The sequence below is a fragment of the Schistocerca nitens genome, chromosome 6 (genome assembly GCF_023898315.1).
Source record: "Schistocerca nitens isolate TAMUIC-IGC-003100 chromosome 6, iqSchNite1.1, whole genome shotgun sequence".
Classification (NCBI taxonomy): domain Eukaryota; kingdom Metazoa; phylum Arthropoda; class Insecta; order Orthoptera; family Acrididae; genus Schistocerca; species Schistocerca nitens.
In genome coordinates, this window is record NC_064619.1 from 702,956,717 (window position 1) to 702,976,811 (window position 20,095).

The following is a 20,095-nucleotide window of genomic DNA, read 5'->3' on the forward strand; positions in this document are numbered from 1 at the left end:
TATATTGAGCACACCAGTTATCATACAATGCTTACTTGTGGCACACCGGACGTTACTTCTATTGATCATTCGCCGTCCACTATAACGTACCGGTTTCTGTTAGGCTAACACTCTTCCAGCCATTCACACGTCTGTGATGACTGAGTGTATTGTCATGTTTCAGAAATTAATGGTAACAGTTTTAAACATGTCTCTTCTTCTTTCGCCTCCAAGTTACCGCCTCTGAGTTCTATGTGAAGGAATAGCTTCTTCAATACATCACATTTTCCCCAGTGTGTGTATACTTTGTCGTTGCCGAATATTGCCGTAGAAAATCCACTGTAGGAAGTTGTTTATTTTCACTTCAGTCACGTGTATTTTAGAGCCTCCCGGGCTACTTTCAGTTACTGTTTACTGCCTTAATATCATGAATTTGCAACAGTTTTTAGAAAATCCTCGTTAAGTGGACGCTGTAACAAATTTCAGAACACGAAGATTGTAATAAAATTGTGTGGTGCCTTTCAGTTGCCTTTTGATCCAATTGTCGCAGAAGGAAGTCGGAACAATTACATTACACTGTACGCTGTAACACAGCGTGCAACTTTTCAGTGACATGCGCGCGCGACCACACACACACACACACACACACACACACACACACACACACACATGCGCATGCACAACACACACAGATGCGCATGCACATGCACAACGTTCAAGACACCGTGGTGCGCAAAGCTTAAAGACAAAAAGCAAACTTCGTATGATTTGTCACTGCCAAGTAATGTAGCTCGATGAAACTTGGACCATACATAGAGAGAGAGAGAACTGCTACAATACAGTACAGAAGCTATATTCTATGAGACGAATAGAAATGACACTTTTGTTCAAAGGCTATTATTACGGGGACATTATAAAGACGGGAACATGTTTCTCAGTAGAGTGTGGGTGTGTGGTCACCACGGACGGCAGTGCATGTTTCGCAAGGTATTCCCATGCTCGCAGCAGGGCTGGTAAGGAGTTCATGTGGCAGGGTGTTCCATTCCTCTGCCATCCGGGTTGACAACTGCTGGATAGTCCGTGGCGCAAGTGGATGTGCTGCAGTACCTCTCCCCACGGCATCCCCACGTGCTCAGTGGGATTTAAGTTGGGTGAACAGGCAGGCCTGTCCATTCCCTGTAATATCCTCGCGTTCCAAGGGCTCCACCTGTGCTCTTCGATGCGTTCACGCTTCCATAAAAACGTAGTCAGGATCGAATGTACCCCTGAACAGACGCACATGAGGTATGAGGATGTATGACAGCGTCAGAATAACGTTCACCCGTGAGTCTACAGAAGATTTGGAATACAGTACAGCCAAGCAACATTATGCCTCCCTACACTGTAACATCTGGACCACCAACACAATCATGTTCGACCTGCTCCTGGGTGCACTGCGTATTCCCATACCTCGGCACGTGAGGGTAGGCAATGCACCTAGGAACATAGTGGAATGGTGGTCTACTGACGTGATGTAAGGGGGGCATTACGAGGCAGAACGTACAGACCTCCAAATCTTTCCACACGGGACAAGTGGTTCAAATGGCTCTGAGCACTATGGGACTTAACATCTGAGGTCATCAGTCCCCCAGAACTTAAAACTGCTTAAACCTAACTAACCTAAGGACATCACACACATCCATGCCTGAGGCAGGATCCGAACCTGCGACCGTAGCGGTCACGCGGTTCCAGACTGTAGCGCCTAGAACCGCACGGCCACTCCGCCCGGCAACACGGGACACTAACGGGTCAACGTTATTGTGACACTGTACTCTTTTCCCATAAGCGTTTTTTCAGGGGGCATTCGGCGCTGACTTCATTTTTATGGATGACCATGCGAGACCGCTTCGAACTGCGTAGGTTGAGGAGCCCGTGGAACGAGAGGACATTCCGCGAATGTACTGCCCTGCCTATTCTCTCGGCTTCAGTCCCATCGAGCACGTAGTGACTGTGTTAAAGAGACGTATTGCAGAATGTCTACAAGCACCAGAGACTATCCAGCAGTTTGTTGTCAAGTGTGTTGGTGCAGGAGACCGTCGTGGGAGCACGTTCCAGAGCGTGCACTGCCTTCCGTAATTATCACACACACTACTGAGAACCATGTCCCGCCTTTTGTAATGGCCTGCATCTACATCTACGTGATTACTCTGCTATTCACAATAAAGTGCCTGGCATAAGGTTCAATGAACCACCTTCAAGCTGTCTCTCTACCGTTCCACTCTCGAACGGCGCACGGGAAAAACGAGCACTTAAATTTTTCTGTACGATCCCTGATTTCTCTTATTTTATCGTGATGATCATTTCTCCCTATGTAGGTGGGTGGCAACAGAATGTTTTCGCAACCGGAGGAGAAAACTGGTGATTGAAATTTCATGAGGAGATCCCGTCGCAACGTAAAACGCCTTTGTTTTAATGATTTCAACTCCAATTCACGTATCACGTCTGTAACACTATCTCCCCTATTTCGCGATAATACAAAACGAGCTGCCCTTCTTTGTACTTTTTCAATGTCATCCGTCAGTCCTACCGGATGCGGATCCCACACCGCACAGCAATACTCTAGAATAGGGCGGGCGAGTGTAGTGTAAGCAATCTCTTTGGTAGACCTGTTGCACCTTATAAGTGTTCTGCCAATGAATCACAGGCTTTGGTTTTCTCTACCCACAATATTGTCTATGTGATCTTTCCAATTTAGGTTATTTGTAATTGTAATCCCTACGTATGTAGTTGAATTTACAGCCTTCAGATTTGTGTGATTTATCGCGTAATCGAAATTTAGCTGCTTTCTTTTAGTACTTATGTGAATAACTTCACACTTGTCCTTATTCAGGGTCAACTGCCACTTTTCGCACCATACAGATATCGTATCTAAATCATTTTGCAAGTCTTTTTGATCATCTGATGACTTTACAAGACGGTAAATGACACCATCATCTGCAAACAATCTAAGACGGCTACTCAGATTGTCTCCTATATCGTTAATATAGATCAGGAACAATAGAGGGCCTATAACACTTCGTTGGCGAACGACGGATATCACTTCTGTTTTACTCGATGACTTTCCGTCTGTTACTACGAACTGTGACCTTTCTGACAGGAAATCACGAACGCAGTCGCACAACTGAGGCGATACTCCGTAGGCAAGCGGTTTGGTTAGAAGACGCTTGTGAGGAACGGTGCCGAAAGCTTTCTGGAAATCTAAAAATATGGAATCAATTTAACATCCGATGTCGATAACATTTATTACTTCATGAGTATAAAGAGCTAGTTGTGTTTCACAAGAACGATATTTTCCGAAACCATGCTAACCATCTGTCAATAAATCGTTTTCTTCGAGGCACTTCATAATGTTCGAATACAATATATGTTCCAAAACCCTACTGCAAATCGACGTTAGTGATATAGGCCTGTAATTCAGGGGATTACTCCTACTTCCCTTTTTGGGTATTGGTGTGACTTGAGCAATTTTCCAGTCTTTACGTACGGATCTTTCTGGGAGAGAGTGGTTGTATACAATTGCTAAATATGTAGCTATTTTATCAGCATACTCTGAGAGGAACTTGACTGGTATGCAATCTGGACCGGAGGCCTTGCCTTTATTAAGTGATTTAAGCTGCTTAATTACTCCGAGGATGTTTCTCATCTTGGCAGTTGTTCTTGATTGCAATTCAGGAATATTTACTTCGTCTTCTTTGGTGAAGGGGTTTCGGAAAACCGTGTTTAATAACTCTGCTTTGGTGGCACCGTTGTTATCGCGCAGTGACGGTATTGATTGAGTTTTGCCACTGGTGTGCTTTATGTATGACCAGAATCTCTTTGGGTTTTCTGCCAGATTTCGAGACAGATACCATCCTGAATTGCGATGACTTCAGTGCAATTATTGCCTTTGTGTGCAAGCGTCAGTTCTGTTCGTCTCATCGTGTATTTCTTTTCGTTACTTTAAGCATTGTGTTGGAGCAGTTCTTTCTATTCATGGCCCAAGTTTGATGCAGCTATGTTGTTCGCAATCACACATCATGCGAAAATTACTTTCAGCCTTAAGTTTTGCACACCAGTGTACGCACACAAGATTTCAATCTTATTTCGGAATTACAGGAAACATTGACAAAACTAATAAATGTAAATTGTTGCAGTGTCTCGGTAGTGGTCGTGGCTTTTGGAAATTTCTCCTTACAAGGGAACCTCCCCATCGCACCCCCCTCAGATTTAGTTATAAGTTGGCACAGTGGATGGGCCTTGAAAAACTGAACACAGATCAATCGAGAAAACAGGAAGAAGTTGTGTGGAACTATGAAAAAATAAGCAAAATATACAAACTGAGTAGTCCATGTGCAAGATAGGCAACATCAAGGCGCATATGACGTCAGGACCGCCGTGGTCCCGTGGTTAGCGTGAGTAGCTGTGGAACGAGTGGTTCTTGGTTCAAGTCTTCCCTCAGCTCAAAACTTTACTTTCTTTATTTTCGTAGAGTTATGAACTATCCGTTCGTTCATTGACGTCTCTGTTCACTGTAATAAATTTAGTGTCTGTGTTTTGCGACCGCACCGCTAAACCGTGCGATTAGTAGACGAAAGGACGTGCCTCTCCAATCGGAACCGAAAACATTTGATTACAAGGTCATAGGTCAACCGATTCTCCACAGGGAAACACGTCTGATATATTCTATACGACACTGGTGACAGCATGTGCGTCACATGACAGGAATATGTTGTCGAGCCGGCCGTGGTGGTCTAGCGGTTCTGGCGCTGCAGTCCGGAACCGCGGGACTGCTACGGTCGCAGGTTCGAATCCTGCCTCGGGCATGGGTGTGTGTGATGTCCTTAGGTTAGTTAGGTTTAAGTAGTTCTAAGTTCTAGGGGACTTATGACCTAAGATGTTGAGTCCCATAGTGCTCAGAGCCATTTGAACCATTTTTTGTTGTCGACCCACATAACTTTTACACTTGGCGAATGGGTAAAAAGATTCTTCTACCTTGCCCGATTTAGGTTTTCTTGTGGGTGTGATAATCACTCCCAAAAAAGTGATGAAAACGTAAGAGTTTGTCACATAAACTGAAGATAAAAAATTAAATTTTTCAGGCGTGGGAAGACTTGAACCTAGGACTTCTTGTTCCATAGCTGCTCTCGTTAACCACGGGACCACGGCGCTCCTTAACTCCCATTGTCCTTGATGTTGCCTATCTTCGGATGGACTACTCAGTTTGTATATTTTGCTTATTTTTTTCATAGTTCCACACAACTTCTTCCTGTTTTCTCGACTGATCTGTGTTCAGTTTTTCAAGGCCTATCCACTGTGCCAACTTATAAATAAATCTGAGGGGGGTGCGATGGGGAGGTTCCCTTGTTAGATATCAGGTAAATGCTGTAACTGGTAAACTCCTCCGACTTACTCCCAATTAGGAAACTCTTTGCTCGGCTATGGGCCTGCCTGGTAATTGGCTGAAAAGAAGTGTGACTGCATATTGGGCCGGATCTATAACAGTCGATCAAAAAATTTCTATTCAAATGAAGTGCAGTCCAGAATCGATATGCCAATTAGGCAAAATCGCCGTGAGCACTGACGCCATCATCCCACCGATGCGCCGCGGTGAAGACACCACGTTCGTAAAACAACGTATCCTGCTGCGTGAACAAGTCAGTAACTGTTTGCTCCACATCCTAGTCCGACAACAATCCTCGACCCTTCAAGACGTTTTTTAAGGCACCAAAGGCGCTGATAATCGCGTAAGGGGGTGGGGGGAGGGGGGGAGATCATGACTATACGGAGGGAGCTCGAGTGACTCCCACTTGGAGTAACTTTCGCGCTACGACATTTGGGACATGGGGACGTGCGTTACCATGAATCAGTAGCGCCCCTTGGCGCCACATTTTCGACTAACATGCTGTCCCATACACTTTCTCAATTGTCCGGAGGATGTCTACCGCTGTTTGTCTTTTGGCAGCCAAGAAAAGAATAATAACGCGTTGGTCCTGTTTGGACGCCTTTGGTGATTACGTTTCCATAATTCACGCATCCGCATTTACCGCAAGCACTTTGGAAAGACACTTGTGCCCTCTAACTGTTGCCTGTATTTCGGTGCTTATATACCAGCATCAGAGTTGCACTACAGTGCCTATCGCCCCAGATAAAACAGACCTCTCTACTCCTTGGAGTGAAGAATTAAAAGAGCAAAAAAGAAAAAAAACTACAGACAAATTCTTTCCCATTTATTCTCGGATGGAAGCCTCACTGTGTCATTACTCTCTCGCCTGGTGCTTGGCTGGAGCGAAACAGGACCCTGTATGGAACGAGATCTCCTACAGCCCGCTCTAGCCCTTGCCGTAGAAAATAATTTAAGAAACTGCGTATTTACGAACCCAAACGTAACTGGAGGTAGTTTAGGGCCTACATTGAGCATTCCATTGTGAAATAATTGAAACTTAAACCACCTACTCGGTACAGTTCATCTCAAGTTGGCTGGTCCAATGGCACTGCAAACAAAAACCATTCTTTTGTATGTCTGCTTGGGATTGTACTTGGAATTTCCTTATATATATGTAGTTAATACTTAAGACAGTAATTTTGATGAATTATGCATGTTTTCATTTGTTACATATGCTTAACACTGACCTTAAAAAGTAACTGTACTCAGCATATAACAAAGCTTACAATCAAATGATTCCATGGGTACACAGAAAACGAAAGTGGTGTACTGTTGAAGTGATTATCGATTTATATTAATTTTGTGGTCTGATACGAGTATTTAACGTTATAGTAAACCATGATCAAATTTAGTAACCTGCGTCTCTTAACGCAAATTATCGTTTCAACCATACCTTTGTTTTCCAAATAATGTTTAGAAGCATTTTGTAATACCGCGTTACAAACGCTTCCTGTTTCTTCTCTACCGCATTCTGTGACTCAACGATAGCATTGTATGCTCCGCGTTCTGGCCCTGGGAGACTAGTCGGGGCCGGTCGACCGCCATGTCATCCTCTGCCAATGACGTCATTGGATGTGGTATGGAGGATCGTGTCGTCAGCAAGCCCCTCTCCCAGCCGTTGTCGGTTTCTTGATCTTGGAGCCCCTGCTTCTCATTCAATTGGCGTCATGACGCTTAGTGCATCTGCTCACACCAAAGTAAACTCCCTGGCAGTACCGGAAATCGAGCCTGGGTCTTCCGCATGGCAGCAAAACCCGCTGACCACTGAGTTACGGAGCAGCAAGACATTATATGAGAGAGTATAATTTCAATGTGGTTCTTGCCACATCTGCAATACAATCAGGAGTAACAGTAGAAAGAGGTGAGAACTACGTGTCGAAAAATTTCTGTTGTAAGGTATTTTACAGTTTGGAAATGGCATCACGAAATGGTGATTTTGCTTCGCAATTTCATTAACGCGGTCCGATGCTACGACATAACGTGGAAAATTGTTCTGCAGCAGGAAATCTTCAGACTTCGTTACGCTTGTGTTATAATTATTTTTCTTTTTGCACAGTACAGTTATTATTACATAGTCTCCCATTTACCTTAAGTTATACTAGAAGTACAATAAACATGAAAATTGTATGTGGATATCTTTTATTTCAGCATCTGTCTTTCATATAGGATGGATCTCATAAGGAAACTGACCTTGCTGTTGCTGGCGTTGTCCATTGCGAGCGCTTATGAAGAGGAAGAAGAAGAGCAGGTAATAATGAAATTTATGTTTGCAGAGAACTGGTTGCACTAAGTCGTACCTAAGAACGTCTTGATCGCCATTCATTTCATAACATATTCATAACAAGCTTAAAAAATATCGTCTTCAGATCTTTCGTATAAAAGTACATAAATGAGCCATACATCTACATACATACTCCGCATTCCACCACACGGTGCGTGGCGGAGGGTACCTCGAACCACAACTAGCATCTTCTCTCCCTGTTCCACTCCCAAACAGAACGAGGGAAAAATGACTGCCTATATGCCTCTGTACGAGCCCTAATCTCTCTTATCTTATCTTTGTGGTCTTTCCGCGAAATATAAGTTGGCGGCAGTAAAATTGTACTGCAGTCAGCCTCAAATCCTGGTTCTCAAAATTTCCTCAGTAGCGATTCAGGAAAAGAACGCCTTCTTTCTTCCAGAGACTCCCACCCGAGTTCCTGAAGCATTTCCGTAACACTCGCGTGATGATCAAACCTATCAGTAACAAATCTAGCAGCCCGCCTCTGAATTGCTTTTATGTCCTCCCTCAATCCCACCTGATAGGGATCCCAAACAGTCTCCTTTACAGATGAACTACATCTTCCCAAAATTCTACCAATGAACCGACGACGACTATCCGCCTTCCCCACAACTGCCATTACATGCTTGTCCCACTGCATGTCGCTCTTCAATGTTACACCCAAATATTTAATCGACGTGACTGTGTCAAGCGCTACACTACTAATCGAGTATTCAAACATTAAGGGATTCTTTTTCCTATTCATCTGCATTAATTTACATTTATCTATATTTAGAGTTAGCTCCCATTCTTTACACCAATGACAAATCCTGTCCAACTCATCTTGTGTCCTCCTACAGTCACTCAACGACGACACCTTCGCGTACACCACAGCATCATCATCAAACACAAAGTGAAAATCAAGCACCATATGGCAAAATACAATAAAAAACTGAAACGGAAAAGATATTTTGAAATATCCACATTAAAATATTTCCGTGTGTAAATTCCTTATTCGTACTTACTCTTTTGCAGGATATCTCTGACGAAAAGACTCTATGAGACGTCAAACTTTTGGGTACTAGCACCGTCTTTTACGTTTTTACAGGTCATGCAAGAAAAATATTTTTTGGTGCAGATGGATTTATTGTTTCTCAACACACTCACCATAAAAATTTATACTCGCCTTGCTTGCATTTTCTTTTCATTCTGCAGTTGGGTCTTTTGGAAGAATTCTAAAGGTCGCTGAGGTGATAAAAAACATTATACATGCATTTGTCGTTTGGCGCATGGGAACAAAACAGAAGTCGTTGCCCAATAAACCAGATGTACATGGGCAATGTTTTTCTGCGGCAAATCATCTTTTGAAATTCTCTTACAGCTAGCATTATGATGAAGAATAATGAGACATTTTCCGTTGTCCTTCCTGAATTCCTTGATGGTTTCTGGCAAACAAACTGCTGTAAACCATTCAGCGTTAACTGTTCTTCGATCCTGTAAAGAGAGGTTCCCAGACTTTTTGTCACTAAGTATCGCGTGACATTTTTTTGATAGGGGTAGGGGGGGGGCGGAAGGGCTTCGAGAGGGGGGGGGGCGGTAGTGCTTAAAGTTGAACGATACCTGCCGCAGGTTTGAGGAATGCTGTAGGGGGAATAACTGTCACTATCTTGCTCGCAGTTTGAAAGTGTTGGATTCCTTTCATGTTAATTTCTTAAATCTGTTGTCATTTACGGCATAAATTCCTCTTCTAAATTTACTGTGGTGTTTCTGACTATCTGGGAGGAGACTGAGCAGTGAAACGTGTTACTTTTACACATAAACAAGAACGATCTGTCACACTACTACACTTTAAAACACAGTTTATATGTAATTCATGTCACACAGTCTCATACGGAACCTACATCCGCTTTCTTTTATATACTGTATATGATAAGATACTGTCATCCCCCTTCCCTTCTGTTTGAGAGGATGAATGAGCAAATGTGTTTCTAGTTGCATGATTGAGGGTAGCAGACAAGCCTGTCTGCTAGAGAACAGTAGGACCAACGTAGGAACAGGTAGCTACGCTTTCTAAAAGCAGAGAGGTTTCCATTCTTAGCATGTTTCTGTCCGTCCCTTGTCATGTTGGCATAGGAAGCTGTCTCTCTGGTCACTTCCGTTTGTATCTGGGAAGCACGCTCGGTAGGAGCGCAGGTCAGTCTGTCCGTGGCGAGCGTCTGAAGTGGTAAGATCTCTGGCTAAGCGCGTGTCTGCTAAGTCCGTAGGACAATGGATTTCTTAAGTTCAGCCTAACTGAAAATTTAATCACCTTTATTTCAGGTTTAGCTCTAAAATATCTAATGTTATCTTAAATTGCAACGCAGTGTAATTCGCGTGTGAAGTTCAGAATATCTTCCAGTGATCGCTTTGTCACCACTTTGTGAGTAAAGTGGAACCACATGTTGATCAGTAACTCTAACTAAGGTCATCAATCTTAAATGCGAATGCTCGTGTGATTATAACGTCTCGTCTGACAATATTTTTCAATATAGCAACTTTTCTTTATGTTCAACTTTGTGAGACCAGTACCACGTGCTTATACAACTGTTTGACCCATCAGGTTAATAGTAAGACGATAGTAATCAGTTCGAGGTTTTTCTTTAGTAAATTGTGTTTCGATGTAATTTATTTTAATTATCAAAATTATTGTGGAGTTACACTCTTTGTGTAAACCAAGTTGACCACGTGAAGCATGTGGTGAAAGCATCAAAGTAGCCCTCAGCTATTCTTTTCGGGAAGATTTCACAGAGAGTTAGTATGAATTTAGTATACCAGTGTGTGGTAATTTCATGACGGACAGGATTGCGCTACGAACGTAACTTCTTTGGGTGAAAATTGAATCGGTTGGTTGTGGTTAATTTCCTCTTGCATATGTTTCAACGTTCCTTGTGTGTTATTTTATGAATGCAGTGTTGTATGTAGTCTCCCAATCTTGGCTCCCTATTTGATGTGTTCCGTAAGATTACAAACTCACATTTTCACAGTCCTAAATAAGGCACCAGCTTAGTTACGACTCAAGTTTAATATGCTGAAATTTCAATGATCAATGTTAAAATAAATTTCCAAATATAAACTGATTTATTTCTTTTTATTTAAATTCTCTTTTATATATATATATATATATATATATATATATATATATATATATATATATATATATATATATATATATATATCACCGGTTGTCGTATGCCTATTAAAAGGTTATAAGTAATGTTAGTCTGGTTGGGAATTTGGTAAGCTAGACTGGATACCTGGTGAAACAGTTGCTCAGTAATGCAAGGTTAACTTCCCCAGACAGTTCACAGCTTTTAACCCGCTTTTATTGTCTATCAGTACCGCTTTCATAGCAAATTAAAGCAACAACGTTACAAGTTGAGAACACACATTCAGTTTTTGTGCAACGTCGATCAACTACTATGTGACGCAAAGAAGTAATAAGGTTTCATAGAAGCCTTTTTTACATAGTCGTTCATGTTCACATGTCGTACTTACACGCAGAGAGAAGTAAGTGTAGTCTTCTATATTTGAAGGCATGTCTTCAGTTCTCCTTTTTATCGTATTGTTGGATAAAAACTTTCTCTATTTCTTTCCCCGTTTTTCGCGCCAAAACTGCTTACCCCACATCCGTTTAAACGTGTGTGAAATCTTATGGGACTTAACTGCTAAGGTCATCAGTCCCTAAGCTTACACACTACTTAACCTAAATTATCCTAAGGACAAACACACACACACACAAACACACACACATGTCCGAGGGAGGACTCGAACCTCCGCCGGGATCAGTCGCACACTCGAACCTCCGCCGGGATCAGTCGCACTGTCCATGACTGCAGCGCCCTAGACCGCTCAGCTAATCCCGCGCGGTCCCACATCAGTAGCAGCGTGCAGTAAGAGAGACTCACCAGCTGTGTGATGTTTTCCTTCTTTTGCAGTTCTAAAACTATACGTCCGGATTTTATGAAGTTAGTATCAGTGTTAATAAAATTCTCCACAGATCTGGATTATTTTTTACAACACCAAGATTCCTTCTGAAAAAAGTCAATAGGTTTACCAACTAACTCAGACTGCTAGAAAATTGGTGACGTTTTAATAAAGAAGGCTTCATGTTTTAATCTGAAAGCGTTTCTAAGTTTAGAACGCATTGAAGAATTAGATTATCACTGGTTTCTGTACCGCCCTTTACTGTAACGAGAAACTGTAAATAGTGTTCATTATACTTGTGGTTAGGTGTCGGTTCAGGTTTCTTAACTGCATTCTTTGAGGTAGAAGGAGCTTGCTGGCTATAAATCGCTTCATGTATATCTTAAAACGCAATCACTTACAAATAACACAATCAAGTTAAACTTCACCACACAACTGTGACAGTCAAGAATCAGCTTGCTGTTCCAGACGACGCTATTTACGGTCACGCCCAACAAAGCGACAGTAACAACAATAAACTGCTCACCATGTAATGACTGCTCCAAAGCCAAACGCGTAAGTTGGCAGCAGCTGCCAAGCGGCATGATAACTTTCGAATAACCACCGACAAGACCCAATCAAAATATCTCCTCGTCGGAACAAGATGAATCATTCCCGGACAAGGCAGCGAGGGAGAAGTGGGGAGGATAGAATCCGACTTTCCTGTGTCCTGTGTGCAATGCAAAACAAACATTCTGCGCTAAATTCATTTTCTTTATCTTTATACAGATGACACTTTTACCAATCAGTTTCCTCACTATCATTTTGCTTTAAAAATTAAGTAACGTGAGAGAATATTTTACTTATATCAGTATGTTTTGAGCTTAGTTGCACGTTTGCCACCTGAAATGTCCTTCCGTGCCACAAGTGGTACCCGAACCACCGTCTGGGAACCTCTGCTCTAAGCCAACGCTCGTGATATGTTCACATCATCCAAATAAACTAGTGATCATTTTCTAGGAATGAACCGTTTTCATTGCTCTCTTTTCATCTACGAATATCCAAACAGTTGACTGCTGCTTAGTTTCCATCTCGTACGAGCATATCCAAGTTTCATCTTCTGTTAGAATATTGAAGACGGGTTATTGCATTTCCTCGGTGGATTTGTTTTTCAGCACTTCATTACACGAATTAACGCAATCCTGTTTTGAGCTTTGGTCAGATTAATCGGAATGTATTGACAACAGATTTTTTTCATAGTCAAATGTTAATGCAAAATCTAATGTACTCAAGTCTTCGATTTGCCACTCCACGGAAAGTTATACACCGGATCTCTGCAGTCATGTTGCTTGAAGCTAGAGATTTTGTTCGACCAGTACGAAATTCGTCTGATGGACTGCCTTGATGAAATTTTACAAACCAGTCGTAAGCTGTCTTTTATGAAGTTGATTGTTTACGATGAGTTGACCGAAGCTATTCGAGTCTTTTTTCCTGACTTATGCCTTCAGGAAAATCGTAAAATACTGTCCAACGAAAACTTTCATGTGTACTCATTTTTTATAGCGTGGTTTCGTTGAACGCTCACTGTGAACGACCTACTCACAGTATTTCTGAGCTGCTATTGATTTAACAAAAACAAATGAATTTCCTTACACTTAGTACAATAGCAGTATCACAAATCAGTATCACCATGTATGAATGGTTTATTTACGACGTGCTCCGACACTTTAGACTGCCAGTAATTTTTCAACAGCACATTACACTTTTGAATGTTACAGAGTCAGTATCGTTTGCTTATGAGGTAGAGTTCTAACAGTCTGTTGGGCTTCTCCCTGCAATTAAGTGGAAAAAGCTCATACACATAAAATCTGCATCGTCAGATTATCTAAAGCTCATGTACACATTTCCATTTCGGAATTATTTCTGAAGCATTAAACACGTTTACACTGTATAGAGTCCAGTCGTAACGTTGTTTGAACGATGTAGCAAAAGACGACTTACTTATCCGTAGTACCGCAGTTACAAGTCTCGTTAATTTCTGTCTCACAAAGAAAATGCTTGTTTTAATCTTCTTTACTAGTACTTAAATCTTGTGAATCAACTTTTCTGAGATCTGTAAATAATGGTTCTGACAAAAGTATGTTCAAAGTCCGAGAAACGGACGTACAGTGTAGAACAACTTCCAGAGAAACAATGTGTAGCTAAACGTCTGTGGAATATAATTTACTACAAAGATGAAGCTGTGAAAGAGGGGTCACTATGTAAGTACGACCTTACAGCAGTTATTGATCCTCATTATACGTTGACAGAATCGAGGTATCTATGCTTAATACTAAATTAACATATCTATGAATCTCAACCGTCCTCAAACATGAGGCGTGTGTACATTTAAACAAATTATAATTGATGTTCACATAAGAAAGTAAATAACGAAAAAAATTAAATTTTGGTATTTCCCTTTTTGCATACAACTCCAGAAAAGAGGCTGAATTTATAGTTTCTGTTTCGACTGGTACGCCTACTTATTTCTAACTACATTAACATGTGCCTAGCGTACTTAGGATTTTCTGGTGAGAAGTTGCAACCAAATTTTGTCGGAAACATTACAGAAAAGTGAGATAATTTACATACTGGAGCATTATAATAAAATTTCCCGTAAAAACATAAAACTGTAACTATGAGCATACTAAATTTACAGAAACAAACCTTCGACTTATGGATTTAGTGGAGTGACTAAACATTCTCATCATCGTCATCCAATAACTTCTAATTACAGGGTATGGATGCCTCAGCTATTATTGTTGAAGTTCCTATTGCTATTACAGCCGAAGCAGTATAAACATGAATCGTAAGCTATACAGGGTGAAGCGAAATTCGCGCACTCGGGCTTCACAGCGCGACTCCCCACATGCCAGCGATAAAAAAATGTCTCTCACAAAATTTCGGCCGGTGAGTTCATCCGGCAGAAAAAGGACGTTAAAGAGTGCCAATCTGGCAACACTGAAACCACATGCATGGGAACTACTTCTGTCAGCACGAGTTAGTAGTGTGGCACAGTTGGTGCTGTGGCTAGAGCTTTGGGTTAGTATACAGGAAGTCGATTGTTCGATCCTGGGTGGAGGCATATGTTTTTTAATTGGGTAAATGTAGTGCATATGGTACGCTATCTGGCATCTTAATCGTCAACAGCGATTGCAGTGGGTTCTCTAGAAAACATTTGCACTTACATCCTACAATGATAGAAATGGAAGATTGGTCAGCCCTTTCCACATCGTGGGCATGAATTTTTTCGCACCACTTCATCTATTAGATGCGGAACCTGTTTTGTTTGTAGCCTCCTCCAGTGGTCCCATAGATTAGTACCAACTATTATTCTCGCCTCGTTTAGGTCCATTGCACTTCGTTAGGGCCTGCGTTACCAGTAGGACTAGCAACGTGATTTCCGGATGATGTCCAAACTCGGTTACTATTTATATGTGTTATCACCATGGTCCCACTAATTATGCCTTTCAACATTGAGTCTGGTAACCGCATGCTGTTTAGTATGTATCTCAATGCGTTAACATTATTATTGTTATTATTATTCTATCGATGGGATTGTGGAAATCTCATATCTATTAGCGTTAGGGAAACAGTGTTTCACAATTAGCGGTATTGGCATGAATCACGAAGAACAATATCTGTCAGAGGGGTAAGGTGCGTTAGGTGGAACAGCGCACAGGACTGCCGGCGTGTTTATACCCTATGCGCTCTCCACCAGACACGGACTAATTGCGAGCGGAGTAACGCGCATGTGACACACAAATGAACAAGCGTACACGTATCGCATTTTCTCATTGTAAACCTCTAAGGCATGGTGGCAGACGTATGGCATACACAAACGATGAATATGTGGATATACTTCTGGTCCTTGGTGCATCTTCCCCCATGAACCATGGACCTTGCCGTTGGTGGGGAGGCTTGCGTGCCTCAGCGATACAGATGGCCGTACCGTAGGTGCAACCACAACGGAGGGGTATCTGTTGAGAGGCCAGACAAACGTGTGGTTCCTGAAGAGGGGCAGCAGCCTTTCCAGTAGTTGCAGGGGCAACAGTCTGGATGATTGACTGATCTGGCCTTGTAACATTAACCAAAACGGCCTTGTTCTGCTGGTACTGCGAACGGCTGAAAGCAAGGGGAAACTACAGCCGTAATTTTTCCCGAGGACATGCAGCTTTACTGTATGATTAAATGATGATGGCGTCCTCTTGGGTAAAATATTCCGGAGGTAAAATAGTCCCCCATTCGGATCTCCGGGCGGGGACTACTCAAGAGGACGTCGTTATCAGGTGAAAGAAAACTGGCGTTCTACGGATCGGAGCGTGGAATGTCAGATCCCTTAATCGGGCAGGTAGGTTAGAAAATTTAAAAACGGAAATGGATAGGTTAAAGTTAGATATAGTGGGAATTAGTGAAGTTCGGTGGCAGGAGGAACAAGACTTTTGGTCAGGTGATTACAGGGTTATAAATACAAAATCAAATAGGGGTAATGCAGGAGTAGGTTTAATAATGAATAAAAAAATAGGAGTGCGGGTTAGCTACTACAAACAGCATAGTGAACGCATTATTGTGGCCAAGATAGACACAAAGCCCATGCCTACTACAGTAGTACAAGTTTATATGCCAACTAGCTCTGCAGATGATGAAGAAATTGATGAAATGTATGACGAGATAAAAGAAATTATTCAGGTAGTGAAGGGAGACGAAAATTTAATAGTCATGGGTGACTGGAATTCGTCAGTAGGAAAAGGGAGAGAAAGAAACATAGTAGGTAAATATGGATTGGGGCTAAGAAATGAAAGAGGAAGCCGCCTTGTAGAATTTTGCACAGAGCATGACTTAATCATAGCTAACACTTGGTTCAAGAATCATAAAAGAAGGTTGTATACCTGGACGAATCCTGGAGATACTAAAAGGTATCAGATAGATTCTATAATGGTAAGACAGAGATTTAGGAACCAGGTTTTACATTGGAAGACATTTCCAGGGGCAGATGTGGACTCTGACCACAATCTATTGGTTATGAACTGCAGATTGAAACTAAAGAAACTGCAAAAAGGTGGGAATTTAAGGAGATGGGACCTGGATAAACTGAAAGAACCAGAGGTTGTAGAGAGTTTCAGGGAGAGCATAAGGGAACAATTGACAGGAATTGGGGAAAGAAATACAGTAGAAGAAGAATGGGTAGCTCTGAGGGATGAAGTAGTGAAGGCAGCAGAGATTCAAGTAGGTAAAAAGACGAGGGCTAATAGAAATCCTTGGGTAACAGAAGAAATATTGAATTTAATTGATGAAAGGAGAATATATAAAAATGCAGTAAATGAAGCAGGCAAAAAGGAATACAAACGTCTCAAAAATGAGATCGACAGGAAGTGCAAAATGGCTAAGCAGGGATGGCTAGAGGACAAATGTAAGGATGTAGAGGCTTGTCTCACTAGGGGTAAGATAGATACTGCCTACAGGAAAATTAAAGAGACCTTTGGAGAGAAGAGAACCACTTGTATGAATATCAAGAGCTCAGATGGCAACCCAGTTCTAAGCAAAGAAGGGAAGGCAGAAAGGTGGAAGGAGTATATAGAGGGTTTATACAAGGGCGATGTACTTGAGGACAATGTTATGGAAATGGAAGAGGATGTAGATGAAGATGAAATGGGAGATAAGATACTGCGTGTAGTTGGCCTTGGGAGAGCCAGTCATGACAAAACTCTACCATCTGGTGAGCAAGATGTATGAAACAGGCGAAATACCCTCAGACTTCAAGAAGAATATAATAATTCCAATCCCAATGAAAGCAGGTGTTGACAGATGTGAAAATTACCGAACTATCACTTTAATAAGTCACAGCTGCAAAATACTAACGCGAATTCTTTACAGACGAATGGAAAAACTGGTAGAAGCGGACCTCGGGGAAGATCAGTTTGGATTCCGCAGAAATGTTGGAACACGTGAGGCAATACTAACCTCACGACTTATCTTAGAAGAAAGATTAAGAAAAGGCAAACCTACGTTTCTAGCATTTGTAGACTTAGAGAAAGCTTTTGACAACGTTAACTGGAATACTCTGTTTCAAATTCTGAAGGTGGCAGGAGTAAAATAGAAGGAGCGAAAGGCTATTTACAATTTGTACAGAAACCAGATGGCAGTTATAAGAGTCGAGGGGCATGAAAGGGAAGCAGTGGTTGGGAAAGGAGTGAGACAGGGTTGTAGCCTCCCTCCAATGTTATTCAATCTGTACATTGAGCAAGCAGTAAAGGAAACAAAAGAAAAATTCGGAGTAGGTATTAAAATTCATGGAGAAGAAGTAAAAACTTTGAGGTTCGCCGATGACATTGTAATTCTGTCAGAGACAGCAAAGGACTTGGAAGAGCAGTTGAACGGAATGGACAGTGTCTTGAAAGGAGGATATAAGATGAACATCAACAAAAGCAAAACGAGGATAATGGAATGTAGTCAAATTAAATCGGGTGATGCTGGGGGGATTAGATTAGGAAATGAGACACTTAAAGTAGTAAAGGAGTTTTGCTATTTAGGGAGTAAAATAACTGATGATGGTCGAAGTAGAGAGGATATAAAATGTAGATTGGCAATGGCAAGGAAATCGTTACTGAAGAATAGAAATTTGTTAACATCGAGTATAGATTTAAGTGTCAGGAAGTCGTTTCTGAAAGTATTTGTATGGAGTGTAGCCATGTATGGAAGTGAAACATGGACGATAAATAGTTTGGACAAGTAGAGAATAGAAGCTTTCGAAATGTGGTGCTACAGAAGAATGCTGAAGATAAGGTGGGTAGATCACGTAACTAATGAGGAGGTATTGAATAGGATTGGGGAGAAGAGAAGTTTGTGGCACAACTTGACTAGAAGAAGGGATCGGTTGGTAGGACATGTTTTGAGGCATCAAGGGATCACAAATTTAGCTTTGGAGGGTAGCGTGGAGGGTAAAAATCGTAGAGGGAGACCAAGAGATGAATACACTAAGCAGATTCAGAATGATGTAGGTTGCAGTAGGTACTGGGAGATGAAGAAGCTTGCACAGGATAGAGTAGCATGGAGAGCTGCATCAAACCAGTCTCAGGACTGAAGACCACAACAACAACAACAACCTTGGTGCATCTGACAATCGGGCTGGTGTTTCCGCTCGAGAATATGCTGCTAGATATCCGGATCAAAATGTATTTCGTCAGCTGGAGCTGCGCCTTCGGAAATCAGGTTATCTCCTTCCACCACTGCATGACAGAGGTCTCCACGGACTCGCCGGATTCCAGCTACTGAGGAAGCTATTCTGGAGGTCATACACCAAGAATCTCAGCGGAATACCCGTAGGCCGCGCGGGATTAGCTGAGCGGTCTGGGGCGCTGCAGTCATGGACTGTGCGGCTGGTCTCGGCGGAGGTTCGAGTCCTCCCTCGGGCATGGGTGTGTGTGTTTCTCCTTAGGGTAATTTAGGTTAAGTAGTGTGTAAGCTTAGGGACTGATGACCTTAGCAGTTAAGTCCCATAAGATTTCACACACATTTGAACATTTTTTGGAGTAGACGTAGCATAGCAAGGCAGCTGCGTGTCTGGCACAATGCTACACCTGCATCCCGCAGATCGCCATCAGCTAATGCAGTTCTGTGAATGGTTCCGGCCGGCCGTGGTGTCCGAGCGGTTCTAGGCGCTACAGTTTAAAACCGCGAGCCTGCTACGGTCGCAGGTTCGAATCCTGCTTCGGGCATGGATGTGTGTGATGTCCTTAGGTTAGTTAGGTTTAAGTAGTTCTAAGTTCTAGGGGACTGATGGCCTCAGAATTTAAGTCCCATAGTGCTCAGAGCCATTTGAACCATTTTTTGAATGGTTCCAACAACAACGGGTAGCCAACTATGGCTTCGTGAACACCGTAATATGGTCGGATGAAGCAGCATTCCCTCGTGAGGGTGTCTTCAATATGCACAATGCCCACCATTGGTGTGAGGTTAACCAGCACGCCACCCGCAACTGTGGATATCAAGTTCGTTTTGGTGTCAGCGTCTGGGCAGGAATATTGGGCGACAGGTGTTTGGGCCCATACATGTTGCCTGACCGGTTGGCTGCACGAAGGTATCATGCATTCCTCTGAAACTATCTGCCTGATGCGCTGGAAGATGTTCCACTAGATGTTCAGCAGAGGATATGGTTCCAACATAATGGTGCACCTCTACACTCTGGAATTAATGTGCAACAGTATTTGGACAGAACTTTTCCAGGGAGATGGCTCAGACGTGGAGGTGCAGTTGTATGGCCACAGCGTTCACCTCACCTAAAAAAATCGTTCAAAAATGGCTCTGAGCACTATGGGACTTAACATCTGAGATCATCAGTCCCCTAGAACTTATAACTACTTAAACCTAACTAACCTAAGGACATCACACACGTCCATGCCCGAGGCAGGATTCGA